The sequence below is a fragment of the Hippopotamus amphibius genome, chromosome 17 (assembly GCF_030028045.1).
Source record: "Hippopotamus amphibius kiboko isolate mHipAmp2 chromosome 17, mHipAmp2.hap2, whole genome shotgun sequence".
Lineage (NCBI taxonomy): Eukaryota > Metazoa > Chordata > Mammalia > Artiodactyla > Hippopotamidae > Hippopotamus > Hippopotamus amphibius.
In genome coordinates, this window is record NC_080202.1 from 6,816,984 (window position 1) to 6,840,417 (window position 23,434).

The following is a 23,434-nucleotide window of genomic DNA, read 5'->3' on the forward strand; positions in this document are numbered from 1 at the left end:
AATGTCAGAGATAACACGTTACTTGGCATTAAAAAAAAAAATCCCTGCACATTCCCCCCAGCTCTATTCCCTTTTCTTCCTTCTCTCCGCAGAGGTGACCAGTATTCTGCGGTTGGTGCGTCTTTTCCATGAACTGTTTAACATTTTTATTAGCATGTATGCCCCTAAAATAACATTCACTGATGTTTTGTGTGTTTTGAAACTTACATGAAATATATTTATCTTTTTGGGATTGGCTTTCTTCACACTTTTTTGAAGTTTAATTACATCGGTACATGTGGATCTAGTTTGTTTTAACTGCCCTGTATTTTTCTAGAACATGCGTATCTCGTAATTTGTTCCTGTGGGTGGACATTTTAGACATTTGGGGAAACAACTGTGCATTTCTCCTTGCGCACTTGTGTGAGTACTCCTCTGGGGCAGATACCTAGAAGGAAAATATGCATTTGTGCCTTTGGATTTTGCCACTATGTTTTGCAAAGAGGTTTTGCAGATATACATATACCGCTACCCACAGAGCATTACAATATCTACTCCCCTTGCCAGCACAGCACACTTATTTTTGCCATCTAAACGTGTGAAGTGTTGCACCTCAGATTTAACTTGTGTTTGCGTTTCCTTCGTTGCTAGTGAGGTTGTGTATGTTTTCATATGTGTATTTGCCTTTCAGATTTCCTCTCTTGTGAATTTCCTATTCATACTCTGCTCAGTTTTCCATCACGCTGTCTATTAAGCACTGCTATTTCATTTTTTGAAATGGTATATTTTGTCATGTGGAATTTTTAAATTGTAGTCTAGTCAGATGTATTTACTGTTGCATGGACTGTACTTTTTATGTCTTATTTAGGAAAACTTTTCTTTGTTGAGGGCATAAGATGGTCCTTTCCATCCCCAGGATTTGCTAATGTGTATTTAGGATTTTTATACCTGTGCCCTGTGAAGTTAGGAGATAGGCTTTTAATTCTTACATTGTTTTTATTTGAAGATTGGTATCAGGGTATTATAAAAGGAATTGATGGTTTTTCTATTTCTGGGAGAGACTATATAAATGTCGCCTTTTCCTTAAAGGTTTGAGAAAACTTTGTCAGTAAAACCATGTAAACCCATTATCGTTTTTCTTAGTAATTTTTAGACCGCAGAGTTGATTCCTTTGAAGATTATAGATCTACACAGGTTTTCTATTTCCTCTTGAGTCAATTTGAATTTTTTAGTTTTTCTGAAAAATGATCAGTGGCAGGAGATAGCAAAAAAAACCAGGAGGTCCCAGAACTCGTGGGAAAACAGTGCCTTCCACTGATTCAAACTCCGGAAGGTTGTTGGAGGAGATCAAAGGGAAAGCATTGCGGGGTTTTATATTATTCAGAAGGAGAAAAGAGCTATCGATTAACTTTATGCTTGAAGTCAAGTGTACATGTTAAAAATGTCAGTGTAACCACCTAAGTAGTACAAATAGACTCTAGAAATACCAAGTGTGTGGGGTTGGAGGGAGCATAAAGAAAATGCAATCCATCCAATAGAACGCCAGACAAGGGGAAAAAGCCTGGTAAAGAGAAAGCCTGTCGTTCCGATGGCCTGTAGGCAGCTTCTCCTCCGAGGAAGCCTCTCGGGACCCCTTGGTTTTCCCCTTAGCACTGCACACATCCGACACGCTGCACTGTGACTGCCCGTCTGCCGTCTTTCCCTCCTTACGGGAGGCAGACTCTTCCTGGGACCAGGCCGGCTCATTTATCTGCCGCTTCTGAGTGCCTGACGTACAGTCGGTGCCCACTAAGTGTTGAATGAGCGTGGCGAACGAGTAAATAAGTGAACAGATGGGCAAATAAATCTGGAAAGGTTACTCTATCAAGTTCAGTGGCTGTGGGGAGACATTTTAATCAGTGATCCCCTCGGTTGATCTGTGAGTCGGGAACCAAGGAAGCAGCTGCAGCCTATGATTTGATGGGGGAAAAAGTCAGTGTGAGATGTCTAAACAGAAACCACCTATAAAGTCCTCAGCTGTCTGTGTGACTGTTACACGCTTGATCAGTACATGTTTAGTGCCCTGAGAGGTCCCTTGTGCAGCAGTAAAAGAGCCTCTGCTGCAGGTAAGGGCTTCTCAAACATCAGCCGGAGCACAGTTCACCTGGGGCGCCTAGCAGACGGCAGATTCTGATGCAGGACATCTGGAGCCTGGATGCTGCGTTTCTAACAAGCTCACCACTGCTGGTGTGTGGACCATCCTTTATGGAGCAAGGGTTCATGCTGTCACCTTGTCATCTACACCATGGCTTTTCCCAGGGCCTCGGGGACAACAGAGTGACCCTATACATAACAAACAGGCTCAAATGAAAACCATTCTGGCTTCCAGGCTTGTTACCAGTGACCGTGAAAGATCCCAGCCCACGCCGGCCAGGGAGAGGTATCGCTGGCTGCAAACTGTGTTTCGCAGTTTCCCCATTTTCCTGTTTCTCAGGCTGAGCCACCAGGCCTGTTGGGACACGTCGCATCCTGGGAAGCCCTCACCTTTGTGATTCACATGTCACTTGTCACTGTTCTCCGGCCCTGCCGTACTTGATCTGTGCCTTCAAAGTCCCATTCCCTTGCCTCGTTCCTCCGAGCCTTCGCCTTGCTGTCACTCGGGTCCCCAGGCAGGGAGGGTCTCCTCTTACGTCTCTGTTGTGCTGCTACCTTGGGCGAGACAGGGGCAGCGTCACTCCGCGCACTTGGGGTCGTAACACAGCCTGGAGAATTATGACATCCTGACACCGATTCTTTTTAGCCCTCCTTTTTTTTTTTTTAGAGAAATGGCACAAAACCAATGGGCAGTGCCCCAAGTTGCAGGTAAGCCAGTAATGCACCAGTCACGGGGCCAGACCACGGGCACCAGTCCGTCCCCAAGCCTCTGTCCCCAGCTCTCGCTGTCACGTCTTGGAAACAGTGCTGGCAAGAGGTCCGCTCTATTCTTTCCCTTACATTCATCATTGACTCCTGTGGATCCGGGAGGCTCGTGGACAGAAGAATCATTCTATCAGTAAGTGATGGAATCTGGGGTTTCTGCAGACCTGGTCTGGCTCCAGGGCTTTCCAGAAAGCGTATTTTAAGCCAGAAGAACCTCTTACCCAGCAGGAAAGTCGAAACTTGAACGCCTTTGGGGCCATCCCCAGACCTTGGGCGGGGGATGCCTCCCTGTGTGCTTCTCCAGCACACTCCTGGTCCTCAGCAAGCTTCGGCCTTTGGCTTTTCCCTGGTTGGGCAGAGGCGATGCAACCCTGAGAGGAGGCCCGTGGGACCACGCCGGCCAGCATCGCTGCTGTGGAATGGGTGATGCTCAAAGCGGGCGCGGCTGGCGGGGTCTGTGTGCTGTGTCCCGGGGCCCCAGCCCTTTCCTAATTATTAACCTTGGCTGAGCAAGCTTGTGGGCCGGGTTCTGTCTGGTACCAGACCCCGAGAGGCAGGTGGTGGCCACAGAGACGTCCGAGCAGCCCTGTTGGCCGTCTGTTAGTATCACCTACAAGTTTGCAAGGCAGCCGCCTCCAGGTCTCTCCCCAGGACATCCTGTTTCATGGGCCAGGGGATTCCTGGGCATCTGGGTGACTTTCAAGCTGGGGACTTCCCTGGTGGCCTAGTGGTTAGGATTCCAGGCTTTCACTGCCAGGGCCCGGGTTCAATCCCGGGTTGGGGAATAGAGATCCCACAAGCTGCATGGCGTGGCCCCTCCCCACCAAAAAAAAAAAAAAAAACCACACAGTCTCCCAGATGATTTTCACGGGCAGCCAGGCTGAAAACCACTGCGTCAGAAGATAGCAGGGAAGATGGCAGCGTTATCTTCACCCTGTCGGGACAACTTCAGTATGGCCTTGTTGAGTTTTCACGAGATGACTGGTTTTTCACGGGGAATTTCCTGGTTTTTGTATGTAGGCCTCTGGCCTGCCGGCTGAGTCCTCACCTCTCTGACACAAACCCCTGTTGGGCTGAGCTGCACCTGTCGGGCTGTTCCCGGCTCCCGTGGCTGAGAACGCCCACCTTCACACCCCCTGCCTTCGGCCGTTTCCTGTTCTTGGTCCAGGCCTCAGACTCAGAGCCCCGCTCCGTAGAAAGAAGGTTGCTGAGCCCAGACCCTGGGCACTTCCTGCTACTCCACAACAGCCCTCCAGGGTCTGTGTGATTTTGATCCCGTGTCTCAGATGTGGAAAGTCACTCAGCCAGGGGGATGGTGGAGTCAGGACTCGAACCCGGGTCTGTTGGCCTCGTAAGCCTGAGCTCTCGGCCACCTCACTGCCTTTCTGTGCGTGGAGTTCCTTGGTGCCTTCGGGCCTGCTACCTCTGGCTGGGTTCGGAGTGGGACCCTCTGTGTTGATTGGGGGACTCCTCAGAGCCTGTGGTTGGGCCAGACCAGAGGGTCGTGTGGTGTTGGGAAAGGGGGAATCTGGATGGAGTCCCCTGTTTGAGAGAAATGGCGCTTTTCCAACTTATTGTTAAAAAAAACTATTTGATTGCATCGGGTCTTAATTGCGGCACACAGGATCTTCATTGCAGCGTGCAGGGCTTCTCTCTAGACGTGGTGGGCAGGCTCCAGAGCACGTGGGCTCCGTAGTTGCAGCACGAGGGCTCAGTAGTTATGGCACGCGGGCTCCAGAGCATGAGGGCTTCGTTGCCCCACGACATGTGGGATCGTAGTTCCCCGACCAGGGATCACACCTGCGTCCCCTGCATTAGAAGGCGGATTCTTAACCACTGGACCACCAGGGAAGTTCCACATTTCCAACTTCTGCTTGCTCTTCCCCCATTCTGGCCCCACCCTCACAGCCCAGATTATGATTTGCCCCTGAGAGGCCCTCTGCCCCTCTCTCCCGGCCTCCTCTTGATTTAGGAAATGGGCCGGAGGGAGAGCATCTTTGCTGGCATTTTCTTTCCTCGAGGTCAGGCCCGCTGAGCGGAGCCTATGGGAGCAGAAACCAGGAATGAGGAAGAACAGGGGGCCAGGCTGGGAGCCGAAGGGGCAGCTGATCCAGGTGGATGTCGCCAGGGCGTGGCTCCCAGCCACAGTGGCCACAGAGGCTGGGGAATAATGAGCCAATGGGGAGGAAGGAGCTGGAATTCCCCGCCTCTAGTGCGGGATGGGGCGTGGGGACACAGGAAGCCCGCAGCCTCTGCTTCCCTGTTACCTGACAGTGAGCCAGACGGGGCAGGACGGCAGGTATAGCACGTAGGGTAATCGTGTAGCGTTTCCCAAAAGGCTGGGCAAAGATGGGTCTCAGTGGTCTATGGGCAAGGCTTTCAGTACCACTGAATCACAAAAGGAGAAAGGTTTTCCTTTTGCAGTGCTCTCAATTAAGGAGAGTTTCGGGCGGTGCTGGGTGAGAACAGGCCTCAGCAGGTAGTACTATTTAGCTAGGCTTGAATAATTCCGCGTGGTTTTTTGGTTGCAGTTATTTTTGTGCTGTGGATTTCTGGCAGATGTTACTAGTTTTCCATTCAGAGAATACAATTCTCTGAGAAACAAAAATGTTTTTTTAAAGTAAAAAAACGCGTAAAAAATACTAAGTAAAGAAGAGAAAGAGTGGTATGGTCATGCCGAAAATGACACTGTGGTCAGTGAAAGACAGACTCCCAGGAAAAGCCGGGTAGAGGGGTTCAAGGTTGCCAGCTATAGGGTCAAATGGAGCAGAGTTCACGCCCATTAAAATGGAATCTCTGGCAAGTCATTGCATGCCTCTAAGCCATGGTCGATGTCACTGTAAACCGTGAATGTTATGTTAAATGAGCTCACGTGTGTCACGTGCTGGGCCCAGTGCCTGACACAGGGTGATAGTAAGTCGTGGTTGTGATTATAGGAAGTGTTCACTGACGTGAAATATTGCACTTGGAGGCTGGTGTTCCTGGGAGAAAAGTGTTATCCATGAGCACAGGCCAACCATGGACCCGCGCATTTTGTGAGGGAGTAAGCTCTCCGTCAGCACACGTGTTTCAGAGGCTTGTCGCCTTTCTAGGAGTCAGTGGCAGGAATCTGCCGCTGAATGGCCCAGGCAGCAGGGCAGGTCCCTTCTCAGGAACATTCTATCCCCAGGGTGCAGGAACCGTTCACGGGGTCGGCCCGAGACTGCTCTCCTTACGAAGCTTGCTCGGAGCGTTGGTCTTTGGCCGACGTTGGGGACCTTGAATTTACGGAGGGTTCCCACAGTTCCCAAAATCATCAGGGTGGCTCGTATGGAAGCTGTTCTTCTAGACATCGTGGTTTATGCTCAGCACTGCTTTCCTTCTGGGAGTCTGGGGTTTTGCTGTGTGTCAGGCAGAAGGTGCCCAGGGGACCAACCCCCCATCCAGCCCCTGGGCTCTGAGTCTCTGGGAGTCCCTGGTAGACACACTTCAAATCGTTGTCACAGTTCACTGCTGAAGAATTCAGTGCATCCCTTGTGGCTGCGCTGGGAGGGGACTCCTGGAAGCTTGTGCCTGGTTTCCTCAGGGCCTGGCCCCAGGCACCATTTCCTTCTGTTGATTTTTCTTGTATCCTTTTGCTGTAGTAAATGATGGCTACATACCGGGTTCTAGGAGTCTTCCTAGTGAACGACCACACCTGGGTGGTCCTGGGAACCCTGACCGAGCCCGTCTCGGCCCTCCAGTCGGAGAAGAACCCAGGCTCCACTGGCCATTTGAGGGAAGGGGGTAGGGGTGCTGATGCTGTTTCTGGGAAGGGCTGGCCTGTTAGGAGCATGTTGCGGGGCTGCTCCTCTGGGCTGCTGGTGTGATCTTCCTGAGTGTCTCGTGAAGCAGCTTAAGAGGTTTGGGAGGACTGGTGGGTATTTTCACGTGAGACCTGTCTCAGCAGTGGGGCGTGTTAAATTCTGAAGGACAGATCACAGGCCCAGACTAGTTCTCGCAGAAGTGACCAAGGTCAAGACCATTGTTTAGTACAGATCATGTCAGAGACACCACACCCTGGCTCTTTACAGAATGTGAGGCGGCCACACCTCGGGGTCAACGTCAAGATTAAGGGATGTTGCTGTCACCTTCCCTCAGTTACAGAATCAGCGTCTATTAATTGGGGGTCTCTCTAAAGACTTCCGGGGGAAAGTTTCTTATCTCCGATCAAAGCCACCCCACGCCAGGGCAGAGCAGGGAATGCAGTGTCCAAGCTGTATTCTCAAAGAACTGTCACGATTGGGGGGGGCAGTAACAAACCTCCTGGCTGGAGGCTGGTGTGGGTGGCCTGGTCCTCCACGTGGGTCTCCAGGGAGATATTCAGCCAGAGATAAACTGTGGGGGAGCGGGGGTGACTAGTCTGCATGGAGGAGTGAAAGGGCGGCGTTCAGTGACCTCCAAGGAGCCAAGTCAAAGCGGATCACGGCTGCCCGTGAAGAATGGCAGTGACCATGCCCGCCTTATGTGCTGGTTGTATGTGGGTTTCTCTAATAGGCCTTAAAATGAGTGTGGCACTATTTAAAAATGGGCCTCTTAGCCTGCCTGGGTCACCTTGGGCACCACCTAAGGGGTCCTCTTGGGTGTTGCCAGTGTTAGGGGAATGCCTGTGCTTTGAGGAACCCCACTTTGCCTCAGGAGCCGGGCCTGCAGACCGCAGCGGAAGCTCAAAAGTCCGTTTTGATCACTGCGTTTCCCTAGAGATGTGGGCGTGTCCTGATTCAGCTCCCCACGTGGCAGGGCGGCTTCCGGTTGTGGTCGGGGGGGTGGGGGGACCTTCCCCAGCTGCATGAGTCCTCTTGGGGGGGGTGGCAGTGGCGGACACCCCATTTAGATCCGGGGCCACCCAGACACCTTTGTAAGGCGTGGCCAGCCTCTGTCCTCGCGGCAGCGGGGCTGGGGGACCACCCCAAAGGCAAGGCCCCACCCTTGCCCGGCCGATGAGCCCATGTGTCCGCAGGACCGGTTCTCTCCAGCTGGTGGTCTTTCCCTTCCTTTTCTCTGGTGCCGGGGCCTCCTTGACAACAGGTACAGGCCAGAATCACTGAAGCTGTAAGAAACAGCCCGGCTGGACGGGCGGCTTCCCATCACACATCACACTCTCATTTTCCCTCCATCCCCCCTGTTTCTGGTACACGGGCAGCCTCCCCCCCATGCTGCCCCCAGTCCTCCTGCTCACTGGGGACACTGGGGTGCATGTGTGTGTGTGGGGGGGTGGTGTTCCATTTATCCTCATATTTCTCTGAGGTCAAATTGCATTTTACCCCCAAGCAGACAGGCCCCTGAGTCCAGCTCCTCCAAAATGTCCCTCAACAGACCTCATCCCGGGGGTGCCAGCCCCGCTCGCCCCTACCTGGCACTCTGCCCCCTTGCACGTCTTCTACGCTGACCCCGTTTTTTCAATGCTCCAGTTATTTCTTGTCCCAGTGCCATGCGCCTGGTGTGAACAGCGACGTGTCTCATCCGCAGTCACATAACTGGTCTGACGTGGCCGGACTGCGGGGGAGACAGCTGAGAATGGCTCCCAAAGATGCGTCCACATTCTGAGCCCCAGAACCTGCGAATGTTACCTGATTTGGAAAAAGGGTCTTTGCAGACGTGAAGGATTTTAAGATGAGGAGATTATCCTGGACTATCCAGATGGCTCTAAATGCAGCCCCAGCTGTCCTCATTAGAGGGCGGCAGAGGGAGATTTTACTCTGCACAGAAGAGGAGGGGTGTGATCAGTGGGACAGAGATGGGTGATGTGGCCACAAGCCAAGGAGGCTGGCAGCCACCAGGAGCTGGAAGAGGCAAGGGATGGTTTCTCCCCTAGAACCTCCAGAGGGAACGTGGCCCTGCCCAAACCTTGATTTCAGTTCAGTAATACAGATTTTGGGCTGCTGCCCTCCAGAACTGAGAGAGTATGTATTTCTGGTGTTTTGTGCTACTGAGGTTGCAGTAATTTTTTACAGTGGCCATAGGAAATGAATACAGAGGATATTTGGAAATGCATCTGTCTTTGGAAGAACACTTTACCACAAACGCAGGCTGACGGAAGGGCTGAATTTCTAATACTCTCTGCTTTATGTTCTTTAAATTTTGTTGCTGTTGATATTATGCTCGGGCCTGTGCCAAGAGAATGTTAGGCACGACCCTTACTATCGCATCTTGCCACTCAAATTGGCTTCAGACAGAAAAGAAATTTATAGCTTGGTGTAAGTGAAACAGTCCTAGGACATCAGCCTCAGGCATGGTTTGATCAAGGGGCTCACACAGTGTCAGCAGTCTGATGTCTCTCCCCACCTCTTCCCTCTGTCCCTCACCAGCTCCTTTGCTTCTGTGTGGCTTCTATTCTCAGGGAGGTTTTTATTCCTGTGGGGTGTCAAGGTGACCATCAGTAGCTTCAGGCTTGCATTCGATATAACACTGCTTCCTCTCTTCAGTAATTCCAACCAAAGTCCAGGGATTGGGCCTCTGGTTCACCTGCCCATCCCAGAACTAGTCACTATGGCCAGGGGGACAGACTATGCTCCTTGGAGAGGTGAGGGCCACCTTGTCCCCACAAACCATGATGACAGAGTGGGGGAAAGGTGCATCCCCCAAGAGAAATCAGGGTGCTCTCACCAGAAGCAGAGTTGTGTGTGACTGTGGGGCAGTCACACAGAGCAGATAACTGTCACGCATTGCTTCTGGCCTGATGATTCCTGAGGTTGGTACGATGCCGTTGGAGTCCATGGTGGTTTCCAGGCCCCCAGATTACTGCGCTTGGAGATGCCAGGTCACGCCTTTGAGGCTTTCCCTCTGCCACAAGAATCCAAGTGTGAAAACCAGACTCGCAGCCCCACACGTCACAGGAGATGGAAAAGCTGACCCTGGAGGTCCCAAAAGTGGAGGTGGGGGATCGGGTGAGAGAGCTGAGAAACTCTGTGTTCAGCATCAGCAGCTGCTTGTATTAGAAAATCCCATTATCGAGGCATCTTTGGACTTCTGTTGGCATTTACATGACTCATGTTCGATCTGGTGAAAGCCATGCTTGGGAAGTGGAAAAGGGAAGTGGGGGTGGGCGCTCCTGCTGCAGTGGGGCTCTGGGGCTCTCTCTTTGGCAACGGTCTGTGGAGGGAGGGAGGTGACACATGGTGGGGACTGAACCACAGAGGAACTGCTGTGGCCACATGAAAATAGCCCCACTGCCCCTTCTCTGCCCCGTGGAGGTGGGAGGCCTGGGCCCAGGTCCTGAAGGAGGCATGTGGCCTGGGAGGACGCCCAGCAGTTGAGCTGTGCTGGGTGGTGGTCAGGAACCTGCCACGGTGAGCAGGTGAGAAGAGAGGTGACTCGCTAAGAGCTCTGGAGCCAGATGTGCAAGTTCAGCTCTCCCCCTCCATGTCATGTCTTGCTAACGGTGTGACGTTGGGCTTGTCACCCTGACAAAGCCTCAGAGCCACCTGGGGTCCAGTCCCACCCAGCGCTGTCACTTACGAGCTGTAAATGCATGCCCACACCTGGGCAGGCTGCTAACTGCTTGAACCTCAGTTTCCTCCCCTGCCTGTTCCTGCAAGGGAATTGCCAAGAAACCGTCACTGAGTCACTCTCAGCTGCCTCTTCTTGACCCACGGTGGGAAACCCAGCCAGCAAGTGGCCCACGAGGCAGGATGGAGGTTGCCTTTGCCGTGGAGCATCCTTCCTGGGTGGCTTCTGCTCTCTGCAGAGCTGGACGGGGTCTCCTGTGCAGCCCTCCCCTCCCCAGGCTGCCCCAGTGGCTGCAGCCTCACTCTTATGGGGCTCCCCTGGGTACCCACAGGAGTGCAGGGGCTGGAGGGCATTTGATGTGGTGAGATCTGCAGGGTCATTAGGAATCTTCATCAGCTGCTGGTGACTCAGCCCTCCTGGGGGAGGGAAGAGAGGGTATGGAGTTGTGAGCAGCTCGGGTTTGCTATTTCAGGGGTTTCTGAGGCCAAACTGCATACCCGACAGCAAAGCAGAATTAATCGTGTTATGTGAAGTTATTTATGTAAAGAGATTTAAATGATCGATGTCTACGGTGTTCATGTGCCTTCAGTGGGCAAGATGCATTTAATTTGATTTTAAAGCCTGTGTATATTTTCTGTGTATCAAAGAAGAATCATTTGAGGAAGATTTTGAAACAGTTACAGACGCTCCTTTACAATATTTAACAGAATGGTAACTATTCCTCCTTAATCGTGAGTCAGAGCTGCTCTGTGATCTCCCAAAGTCCTGCAGTTGGTCTCTCCGTGGAAATGGACTTGAGTCAGGGTCACTGGGAAGCAACCAAGACCTGGTCAGTGTTGGGCTGAACCAGGGTTTCTCAGCCTCAGTGCTATTGGCATTTGGGGATGAATAGTTCTTTGTTGGGGGCCAGGGGGTCCTGCGCATGGTAGGATGTTTAGCAGCATCCCTGGCCTCTACTCACTAGAGGCTGCACCCCCGGATGCCACACCGCACCCCCCTGCCCCCCTCAGATGTCCCTGTTCCTGGAACCTGTGAGTATGTTAGGTCACATGGCAAGGGGGGCATCAAGGTTGCAGGTGGAATTAAGATTGCAAATCAGCTGACTTGGAGGTGTGGAGAGTAGCCTGGATTATCCAGGTGGGCCCAGTATAATCACAAGGGTGCTTATCAATGGAAGAGGGAAGCAGAAGAGGGAAAACCAGGGAGATGGCAGCGTGAAGAGGACTCGACCCACCATGGCCGGCTTTGAAGATGGAGGAAGGGGCCAGGAGTCAAGGAATGCAGGTGGCTTCTAGAAGCTGAAAATTAAGACAGAGAAACAGATTCTTCCCTAGAGCCTCCACAAGGAATGAGGTCCTGTGGACACCTTGATTTTAGTGCAGTGACACCCATTTCTAACATACAGGCCCCTAAGAAACCGTGTTGTCTTTAAGCTACGAAGTTTGTGGTCATTTGTGACAGCAGGGATAGGGAACTGATACACTTGCCCATCTCTGCCACCCCCGTTGTGACCACCAGTAAACGTCTCTAGGCATTGCCAGATGTCCCCGGTGGGGCAAAATCGCCCCTGATTCAGAAGCACTGGCTACGGGGACCGCCGTGCTGTTTCCCTAGAAACTGGGAGAGAGTTTCTCTGCTCTGTGCTGAGACTGAGGCCAGGGGTGGGTGCACCCGGCACGGTTCTCTCTGGGAGGGAGGGAACTAGTGGTGTGAAAGGGGGTGGGGGTGGGGGCCTCAGCTGCTCCCCCACCCCTCCCCGAGGTTCCCAGCGCTGAAACTAGCAAAGAAGCTGAACTGTCTTCGACTGCACTGTTAAAGAGAACGTCAAAACTCAATAAATGTCAGCCGAAGCAGCATTGCTCAGAGAATCCCCGGCAAAGAGGGCCAGCATGCCAGACGCCCCTGGCGCTGTTTGTGGGCGGGGAGGAGAGGCTGGGGAGCCCAGCCCGTGCTGGGGGCCACCAAGCCCAGGCTCTGGGCCAAACACAGAGCCCCCGGGTTTCTTCGTCCCAACCCCGATGCTGTAACTCTGTGTATTTTGCCGACTATGAAATCCATATGGTTCTGATTTCTTCCTTGTGATCCATCATCTCTGTGTGGCTTTGGAGCCAGAATCCATGCGAAGCAGCTTTGAAGTTGTTGTTCTGGAGTAAGCGGGACGTGGTGCTTTTCCAGGGTATGATTCGAGTGGTGCTCCAGGAGTTGAGTGGGAGGTGGACGGCCAGGTCAGAAGGGAGGAGCATTTGCAGAGCCCGCCGGGGATTTGTGCAGCCTGGGGCCCCTCCCTGGGTCCTCAGTTCAGGTCACGGCAACTCTTTCTTCCAGGGATCCTCCGAAACAGCACGTGGTTCCGTGTCAGTTGCTGCCTCGGGGTGGTCAGACGGAGCTGTGGCTGGCTTCTTCCTACAGGGCAACAGATGAGCTGGGGGAAGAGTAAAGGCAGAGGCAGGGAGAGAAGAAAACAGGAGAATCAGTGAGCAAGGAGGATGTGGAGAAAGACATCGCCTGTATCCGTGCTTTTGATGTTAAAGGACCAGACTGTTCCATGATGGGCTGGACTTAGCTGGATCTAATGGGTGTAGCAAGGCCGGTGGTCCCCAACTTTCAGCATGTATTAGAATCACATACCTGGAGGGCTTATTAAAACAGACTACAGGGCACACCCCCAGAGTTCCTGATTCAGGAAGGCTGGGTTGAGGCGCGAAAGTTTGTGTGTCCGATCAAATTCTCAGGTAATGATGATACGACTGGTCCAAGGTTGAGAAGCGTTGGTCTAGAACAAGAAGAGGATCTTTGTAATTAAAAGGGGTACCAGTGACTAACAGTTCTCAGGATTTTACAGTTTATTGCTGAGGACCCCACTCTTTACATTGAAGTGTACTTGATTTATAATGTTATACTAGTTTGGGGTGTACAATGTAGTGATTTGATATTTTTATAGATTATCGTCCACTTAAAGTTATTACAAAATAATGGCTGTATTTCTCTGCTGTACAGTATATCCTTCTTACTTGTTAGGACCCCACTTTTGATCTGAATAATCCTATGAGGAGACGATCATCATTTGTGATTCTTTTTTTCCCTTTCTGAGGTGAAAATAGCATTTATTTTTGTTTGTTTTTTTATTTATTTGCTGTGTTGGGTCTTCGTTGCTGCACGTGGACTTTCTCTAGTTGCGGCAAGTGGAGGCTACTTTTCGTTGTGGTGCGCAGGCTCCTCATTGCAGTGGCTTCTCTTGTTGCGGAGCACGGGCTCTAGGCACGTGGGCTTCAGCAGTTGCGGCACATGGGCTCAATAGTTGTGGCTCACGGGCTCTAGAGTGCAGGCTCAATAGTTGTGGTGCACGGGCTTAGTTGCTCCACGGCATGTGGGATCTTCCCGGAGCAGGGCTCGAACCCATGTCCCCTGCATTGGCAGGCGGATTCTTAACCACTGTGCCACCTAGGAAGCCCAATATAGCATCTATTTTAATTTTTGTCAGACAGTAAAATTGACCTTTTTGGGTGTACAGTTCTATGAATTTTAACACATAGATTTATGTAACCACCACCTCAACCAGGATATAGAAGAGTTTCATCACCCCAAGGTCCTCCTTCCTACCCTCCCTTTGCATTCACACCCTCTCTGACCTGACCCATCATGGGTCATCCATCCTTGTAGTTTTGTCTTTCTGAGAATGTCGTATAAATGGAATCATACAGTAGGTAGCCTTTTGAGACTGGCTTCTTAATGTAATATCTGTGAGACGGATCCTGGCTGTGGCCTGGGTCAGTAGTTCCTTCCTTTGTGTTGGTAAGTAGTATTCCATTGCACGGATGTCCCATAGTTTGTTCCTTAGTCCCTGTTGATATCTTTTGGGCTATCACCAGTTTGGGGTTATTATGAATAAAGCTGCTATGAACACTCATGTATAAGACTTGGTGTGGACCTATATTTTAATTTCTTTTAGGTACATACTTAGGAGTGGGATTGCTGGGTCATATGATAAGTGTATGTTTAACTTCATAGGAAACTGCCAAACTGCTGTCCTGAGTGGCTGTACCATTTTGCATCCCCACCAGCAATGGATGAGATTTCCAGTTGCTCTGCCTCCTTGTCAGCACTTGGTATTGTCCATCTTTTAAACTTTAGCCATTCTAGATTATGTCTGATTTTGGAATATGTAAATAAGTTTCAGAAATGCTCAGAGAGTTGTCTAGTCCCTGGGCTCTTGGCAGCTCCTAGAATAATTAGAATCCAAACCATTTGACTTGATGGCTGTGAACATTCTGGATGATGGCTGCGTGGAACCTGACTGAGGGAGGGTTATTCCACATGCCAGACTAGGAAGCAGCAGCTTCTGTGTGAGACTGGGGGCTGTAGGAACATCAGGGCGCGTGTGGCAGGGTTAGGGCATGTGCCCAGGGGCTAAGGAAACAAGGAAAGTAAAAAAAGGAAATGAGAACAGAGAAAAGATGCACCTGCTAGAATCACAGGAGGGAGGCACTAGGCTACTTCTCCATCCCTTTGTCCCTCCTTTTTTTTTAAATTTTAGTTTATTTTTCTAGGAGTAAAGTTGATTTACAATGCTGTGTTAGTTTCAGGTGTACAGCAAAGTGAATCAGTTATACTTATACATATATCCACTCTTTTTTAGATTCTTTTCCCATATAGGCCATTACAGAGTTTTGAATAGAGTTCCCTGTGCTATACAGTAAGTCCTTATTAGTTATCTATTTTGTATACAGTCGTGTGCCCCCTTAATTTTTACATTGAGGCTCAGACAGGGCAAGCAGCCTGCTGAATGTCACTCAGCTCACTGGTGCCTCTTGACTCTGCCTGTGCCCAATGTTGGCAGAAGCCACCTTTGTTTCCAGAAGCATCCTTGGGAGTAATACCAGGGCCACAGCTGCTTCACCTTGGTGCTTGAGGAGTAGAGCTTTTGCAAAGTTGATACGCCTGGTCAGGGGCATCATATTCCTTCAGTGTCTTGGCCTCAGGTCTGTTCTGGGTAAGGAGCTGATTTCAGGAAGCAGCTTGTGCAGGGGGCTGTGGCCACGGCTGAAACCAGAGCGGGTGACTTAATGGGGAGGAGGTTTATGAAGGACCAGGTCCACCCACCCTCATGGGGGACACGGCACAGCTGCCCTGGAAGGCTGTGGACATGCTTACCCGATTGCAGAATATTTCTTTCGTTTTGAATATCATTTGTTTTGTTGCCACGGCAACATCAAGTCTCTATTTTAATGCTAACCTGCGTGGCTGCAACTTTCTATATATAAATGCTGCTTTTGCACAGTGAATTAGCTGATGCCACGGGGGAAGCAGCGGATGTGGAGACGGTGGCAGAAAATGACCAGCGGGTCAGCTTTGCACGAGAAGGGACTGCAGGGCTGAGGTGAGTGGGCACCCAGGGCGTAGCTGCTCAGCCGCAGGGCACATTCTCGAAGCTCATTGGAGCAAGGTGAGAGCGGGGGAGGCAGCCCCACACCTGCCACACCTGCCGGAGGGAGGTGGGGAGGGAGAGAGGCCCTCCTTGGCTGGCCTCCTGCTGGGCAGGAGGTGACTCTCCTGTTTCCCCTCGGGTCTCCCCTCCTCATTCCTTCACTGAGTCTGGGCCACCAGGGGACCGAGGCTCCGGAAAGAGGAACAAGCCACCGGGCAGGGTGGTGTCTGCGGTGAACTGAGTGCGGAGTGAGTTTTCCTTGTTTCCTTTGACTTGGGTCCCCGGTCTGTTTTGCCCTTTCTTCCTTCCCCAGTGTGGCTCCCTGCTGGGGCCAGATGGGTCCACATGGTGCAGGTAGAATATTCAGGAGAAGCCTGGAAGGTACCCTGGGAGTCAGCAGGTTCAGCTGATGAGGGAGAAGCCCAGAGAGGTACATGCTCTACCAGGTGCCACACAGCCATGCAGAGGGAGCGTGAGGCGGGAACCAGGTCCCCGGGGGGTCTTCTGACCCGAGCCCTGTGCCTCGAGCGGGCACTTCTGTCGTGGGGTCAGGACGGCTGTGGGTGTACACACCAGACTTACGGGGGCTGCGAAGAGGGGCCCACTCAAGGGCGCTCCTTTCTTGCATCACACGTTGGGGGGCATGTAAGGAACACAGGATTATGGAACAGGACCAGAAGCCGTGAAGGCTTCTGGAAGCAGCATGGAAGTTGGAGTCTGGAAAATGGATTCGTGTGGATTCAGCCGCTTCCCGTGTGACAACTGTGTCCACTTGCCTGAGGCGCAACCTCCCCACTGAGTCAGGAATCTCTCCCCCAGCACTGTGGTGGAGGGGGCCAGTGTCACAGCCAGTGTGAACCTGTCAGCAGCAGCATTTGGGCCCTGATGTGGGTGAGGGCAGAGCTGTTTGGAAACCATTAGCATCTACGGGGCTCTGCTCCCCAGGGACAGGGAGAGGCGGCCACCAGCAACTGAGGGCATCTCTGGAGATTGGGTTTTGGGTGTGCCTCGAGATGCACTACGATTTTATCGTCGTTTAGAAAGTCTCATCCAGGCTCCCTCTTCTGTAACAGCGAACATTTGACAAATATTTTAAGTGCATCGGATCCAAAGACTTGGACCCTGTTTTGTTTTTTCTTGGCCATGCCACACGGCTTGCGAGATCTTAGTTCCGCAACCACGGCTCAAACCCGGACTCACGGCAGAGTCCTAACCGCTGGACAGCCAGGGAATTCCTGACCTTGTTCTTTTTGTTTTGTTTGTTTTTAGTTTTTACTGGAGTATCGTCGATTTAAAATGATGTGTTAGTTTCTGCTGTGCAGCAAAGTGCTGACCCTGTTCTTGAAAAGAGAAAATTTGTACAGTTGTAATCTAGGTGCTCATGAGTGTTGTATAGTCTGTGGGGCTGGGAGAGTGGAAATTGGGAGCGCTCATCTCTGCCTGGGCGGGCCAAGGAAAGTGCAAAGCGAAGGAATTCCTTGTAGGTATTTATGACAGAGAATGGGAGGAGGGGTGTAAAAGGTGGAATTTTAAAAAAGGAGATTGGGACCAGATAAAGCAGTGTTTCTTAAAGCGGGAGTCCCCAGCCACACTGTATTAACCAGCATGGAAAACAGAGTGCGGAGATAGCAGAGTGCATCGCATGTGATAAAGCAGGTATTGCTATGTGAAACTTTCGCTTTGCGTGTATATTGGGTTGTGAAGTAAAAAGTGCTTTTTACTTTGGGTCAGGCTTTCAAAACAAAAAAATGACAGCTGCTGGCCTTGAATGGTGACCCAGCAAGCCTGAAGTCTCCTGTGGGTGGCTGGGGCTCTCCTTTCCAAGGAAAAGCTGGAAGGAGAAAGGAAGGGTTCTCCGTGAGGGAGAGCCCCACGCAAGCATCGTTTTGAAAAGCTGGTGTGATGCAGCTCAGGCAGGGACAAGCAGGCTGGCTGGGCAGCGTGAGGTCTGGGGACTGAAGGTGGCATTCCCCTCTCCCAGGGCCTGCGATTCTTGCAGCGACTGCCTGCTCCCCCTGCACGCTCCCCAGCGGTCCCAGAACCCGCGCTCTCCTGCCCCGGAGCCCTGCAGAGCTCTGCACTGTTCCCATGCGGGATGGCCCCAGCCGTCCTCCCCCAGGCGCCGTGCTCCAAGGGTGCTGGCTTCCAGCTGCTCAGCACACGCGATCCCGTGGGGATCTCTCTGCTCACTGTGGGAGCTGTGGCATCTCACCCTTACACCCCACGGATACACATCTGTCCTCCCCAAGGCTGCTGTGCCCGGCTTGCTTTCTCCTCGGTTCCCGCTCCATGCACGGCTTTGCCTCTGACCACCTTCTCTGCCTCCCTGTCCAGCCGGTGGTATATGCCTCCCTCCTTAAGGTATATGTCAGCTTCCTCACTACTGCCTCCCCTTCCAAACCTTCTCATCAGCTGCTGAGGCACCACTTTTCCATAGAGAAGGACAGACTTTCCAGGGTCCCTTCTGGCCCCCAAACCTTGTCCTATGCTTCCCTTCCAAGGAAGGTTGGACCCAGGCTGGGGCGCTCAGCTCTGGGTGAGATGTAGTTGGCCGCACATTTGCAGCCCTCGGAAGGTGTGTGCTGATACCCTGGAAGCTGGCATTCAGCTCACCCACCAGGAGATGTCGGTAGTAAGAGGTCTTAGCAAGACGATGGTTAATAGAGAGTAAAAGTACTAATTACACTTTCAGCCTAGGATGGTGGTATGCAATTCTGTAACACGAGGGCGCCCTCTCTTCCAACGACTGTTTATGCAGATCCCTAACAGTTAAAGCCAGGAGCTGCACACTGGTGGCCACGGGGAAAAATCAAGTGCAAAACAGTAGGGGGCTTTGGTGGCTGTTTTGTTTTCATTTTTGCCCATGGTTTCATTTTAAATTTTTTGAGTCAGTTGCCAACCTCTAAAAATCGGCAGATTTCATATTAAAAGTTCAGATTCCCAGCTTCTCGTGCAAAAATGAGTAGCTTTGGCGACACGGAGCCCGCTGTCCTGCGTGGCAGCCGTATGCTGGTGATGCTGGCGGGTTTTCCAGTCTTCCACAGTCCCTACCCATCCCTGCTGGTCGCCAGCATGGAAAGCAATCATGGATATTCACGTGATTTGTGATGTGTTTCTTATGGTTGGGAAAGATGAAATAGACCCGGCACCCATGTCTGAAAAGAGGGAAAATGTGAGGGCCACGGTGTTCAAGAAGATGCTGAAGAATCTCTTTCTGAAAGTGAATGTATCAGTCTCCTAAGGTTAATTTTTAAGGAATAGAGGTAGATTTAGAACAGGTGCTTTTTTTTTTTTTTTTTTTGCCTTGAAACCGGTATTTTTCTTGAAGCGTGATGCCTGAACCAGCAGCAGCATCACTTGGGATCTTGTTAGAAATGCAGATTGCTGGGTGCTCCCCAGATCTGCTGCTTCAGAAACTTGGAGGGTGGAATGCGGCAGTCTGTGTGCTGATGGCCCTTCTTATGGAGCTGAAGGAGGGACGGCTGAGAACCACTGCTCTGAGGCTCAGAGCACCGACGGGATGCCAGCCCCAGCTACTGTCACGTCCCATCCTTTTAAAACCCATAGGGGAGGAAAGGCGGGGATCCCTAGCTGAAGAGGAGGAGTTGAGGGTTTCACCCAGCACCACTCTAGGCAGAGTTGTGTGTGTGCCCTGAGGGCTGGAGGAGTCATTCTGGCTACAGGATCTCCGCAAATCCCAGTTCCCTTTTGTCCAGTGCTTCCATCTGTGTGTCCCACTGGGGCCACAGTGGTGGAGGAGCCCTGGTGCCTTTGACCCTCCTGGGGAGATAGATGGGTCACCGCACTCTCTTCCCGTCAGAGCAGCCGTGTGTGACCTTAGCAAACAAGGCCAGGGAATGAATCCCATGGAAAGGGACCAGGTTGGCCGCTCAGGCTTATCAAAGATGACCAGGCATTCATGGGCTGGGAGTCCTTAGGTGAAAATAACATACCAGTTCTTTAAACACTTAGAGGTAAGAGCCAATCATATCGTACCTTTCAGATCTGCCCTTGGTTACTCAGGCTGCTGTAATCATAGATGATCCCTGGGCTTCTGTCCACTTTCTCTCTGGCTAAAGGCTTTAATGACCTCAGTGGGCAGTCTACGTGAGCTAATAAGAGAGTACATTTTTTCCAAGTGTATTTACTTGGAGAGCCCTAGGCCCATGAGAAGCTTGTTTCAGAGACCTCGACCAAGCCATTGATGACTTTTTCTCCTGGCCCGTTTCGCTCATTTGTGATTTGGGGTCCCCTGACAGCATTTCGGTGTGTCAGACCCTTCCCAGCGTAAAATAGGCAAACACACGGGCTGTGTTTCTGCCTCCACCTTCTTGCTTCTCTCTCTTCTTCTCCCCTCACCTTGGGGCCCCGGCGACCCTGAGATAAGAAACCTGCTTTCTTAAGTGGGCTCACAGTCCTATTCGGAGACTGAAGGAACTCTATCGATTCAGCATGTGCTTGTTGGGTGCGTCTCCTGTGTCTGGGGACAGAATGGAGCAGGACACTTTTCGTGTTCTTAGGAAGCTCGGGTGAGCGGGGTGTGAGGACCAGTCACCACGGGCCCCTGAACAAGAGCAGCCGTGGAGGTGATGAGTGGACCAGCCCAGGGGGAGGGAGCGAAGGTGGGGCTGCTGGGGTGAGGGGCTGCATCTCCTGGGGAGACAGCAAGAAGTGAGGAACCTGGCCCACCAGACAGAGCAAGATGGGTCCCCATCCCAGTGGGAGCATTGAACCCAGGCTGAGCCTGGATTCACGGAGGAACCGGGGGATGGCCTGGGGTCAGGAGGAAAAGCATCAGCCTTAGAGACGAGACACCAGGTTCCAACCGGTTCCGTGTCTTGTTAGTGGTAAGACCTTGGTTTATTCGATTATAAAATGAAAATGATTTGATTATAAACAGAATACTTCTCTCCCAGGGTTCTTGTAAAGGTCAGATAAGCTACAGTAGATACAAGTTACTGGCCCACGATAGACAGAAAGCACTTCAGCAAGGAAGAACCACGGAAGAGATTAGGACTAACAGTGAAGTGCAGACAGTGGGAGTCGACTTTGGTGGGAAAAAGAAACCTGGTCCTGTGTCCGTCTGATCATCCAACCTGTCTCATTTTTAGGAGCTTGACATCGGGGTTAGGAGTGTCCTCTCTGGCTGGTGCAACAATTCAGATGAAGGCGTGTGCAGGCCCCTTTAGGAAGGTTGCCGGGCCTTGCGTTGTTTCGTTCACGTCTCTTCTGCAGGACTGTGCCTGGTTTGCTGGGGGTCACCAACGTCCTAGCGGCCCTGGTGCACGTGGGTGTTCTCGGGCCCCAAAATCTCACTCTCACCCACAGAGCATGCTGATTCCACCTCACGTGCTGTGCCTCTTTCTCCTTTGACGCGCTCGCTCTACGTCAGGAAGGTCAGAAGGTGTCACTCTGAGAGGTTAGCCTGCAGGCCGTGCAGCAGGAGTGACTCCGCGTGGGGGACCTCAGCTGATGAGTTTCCTAATAAAAGTCGCTCGGTGGTTTGAAGGGGATGGGACGGTATACAGCACAGCTACCATTTACGGAGTTTCTTTCATCGTTTCGGCCTTCTTACTTAGTCTTTGCAAGAATTTCGTGCAGTGGGTGGTGGTATTTCCGTTTCTATACGCGGAAAAGAGAAAGGTTCAAAGAGGTGAAGTGACTTGCCTGAGGTTATATGGCTGGTAAGAGGTAGAACCTACACGTGAACTTCCTCTGCCCTGGCTGAAGGTTAGAAGCTGGGTTTGGGGACAAGCAAAGGATGTCTTTGGGCTTTTGAGTGGTTGGTGGGGGTTGCATCTTCTGTTTCTTAACCCCGCCCATACCCCAGCGCAATGTGCATGCCTTGTTTTGCGAGCCCCTGTCACAGAGCAGAGGCTGTGGTTCCTCGAAGCCTGTGGAATCTTCCAGGCCCCCTTGTTGGAACGGAGCTTTGCATTTCAATGAGTGGAAAAAACATAAGCAGAAGAAGATTTGCCAAAAGGGAAAATCAAGTGCGTTTATGACTCCTCTTTGTGTGCACAGATGTTTCCTCCCCGGGTGACCCCCTCCTTCGCCGGGGCTCACTGGCCACAAACAGATGGGAAGTGGCTCATGGTTGAGCTGAGAGCCAGACTTACTGGCAGAGGTCGCCTTGCACGGAGCCGTGTGGGGGCCAGCCTGCAGAGGGGTCCTGAGTGGGGTTTGGCTTCTGCCATGCCATCTGGCCAGAGCTAGTCCTCCAGCCGTGATGGCAACATCAGCACCAAGGTTTAGGGCCGAAGAGCCAGGAGGAGGAGACTCCGCATCAGGACTGGGAGACTTGGTGTCCAACCCACGTCTGTCTCTGAGCCTCGGTTTCCCCATCTGTAAAATGGCAGCAGGGGATCGAGTGATCTCTACGGTCACTGCCATCTCTGATTTTTGTGTCAGACCTGCATTGGTTGAGTAAATTCTTTACTGTTACTCATTTTGTATTAATTCATTTTGTTAAAGACCCTCCTCCCCCCAAGTCTCCCTGCCATTTGAAAGCTAATACAGTGAATCGTAATCTTATAAACAGTGTTCATTTTAGGGGATGGCAAGTGGGATGGGATAGGTCAACGGGGATGTTATTAGCAAGTATTATTTAAATATTTTACACAAGACTGTATTCATGCATTAGCTCATAATGGAATAAGGTAAAGATTTTTTTTTAAAATGCACTAAAATGAATATGCTCATTAGAAAACGTGGAAAATGCAGAAAAGCAGAAATAAGAAAAAATATTTAGTGTTCTTGTCTTTTTGCTTTTGCCATGCATGTTCATCTGCGTAATTGGGATCATATGGTATGTGTCGAATTGTATCTGGTGACTCGGGGAAGGGCAGTGTTTACAAATACATTTTTGAAATAAAAGTTAAATTTTTCGTCTTTAAAATTAAGAACTCAGAATTTTCAGCGTGATAAAATGAATACAATAACAACAGCCAGAGGAATCCCACAACACAGAGAGAAGCTTTGTTAACATTTTCGTGTGTTTCCTTCGCGCTTGGCCTGGGGCAGGGAGAGCATCATTTTCCGTAGCTGAGATTGCGCTGTGTACGCTCGTTTCTAAAACAGGAACCGCTCCTAGAAGATGATATAAAAGAGGGTTTTGATGGCAGAAAGCATTCGCTACTGGGTGGTTTATTAGTCTTTCCTGTTTTAAGGGGGTGAGGGAAGACTCGGTTCATTCAGGATGAGTTTTAAATATGCAGAAAGTCATCACTCAGGGTCTTTGGCAGAGAGAGCAGCCACTCTGATGCTCCGAGAAGTGAGCGTTGCTTGGACTACAGTGGACGAATGAGACAACGACTTTTTGTCTGGTGACTCTCCTAGCAGAGCGTCTACCGAGCTTGGATCGTTCCCCACTGGCGGCTTTGGCTTGGACAGAGAAGGCGGCATCCGTTACCAGTGAGCCCCACACGTGGCCGGAGGCTTCGTCTGTGCTGGCCTTGAAGGATGTTCCAGGAGAAACATGTCTCCTGGTTCCAGGATGAGGGGGAGAGCAGCAGAGGGGGACCTAGGGAAACACTTGGCACCATACCTCAACCCTTAGCCCTAACCCTCACCTTAACCCCAACCCCAGACAGCACAGTTGGCTGGCTTTCTGAGTTGGGGGAGTACACTAAGACAAGCATTTACACAGCTCCTTCCCTGCCACCA

General features: G+C 51.4%; 1 protein-coding gene across 6 annotated transcripts in view; it reads left to right on the forward strand.

The window, feature by feature from the left end:
• The window catches only part of GAS7 (growth arrest specific 7), a 192,471-nt gene that overhangs the window by 74,284 nt on the left and 94,753 nt on the right, over positions 1–23,434 (forward strand). The window contains exon 1 of one of the 6 annotated variants that reach the window (XM_057714441.1): positions 2,917–3,010. The exons of the other annotated variants lie outside the window; for them this stretch is intronic. The gene's annotated coding sequence lies outside the window, so the exon portion shown is untranslated. Of the gene's footprint in view, positions 1–2,916; positions 3,011–23,434 lie in introns of those variants that run through there. 6 annotated transcript variants of the gene reach the window in all.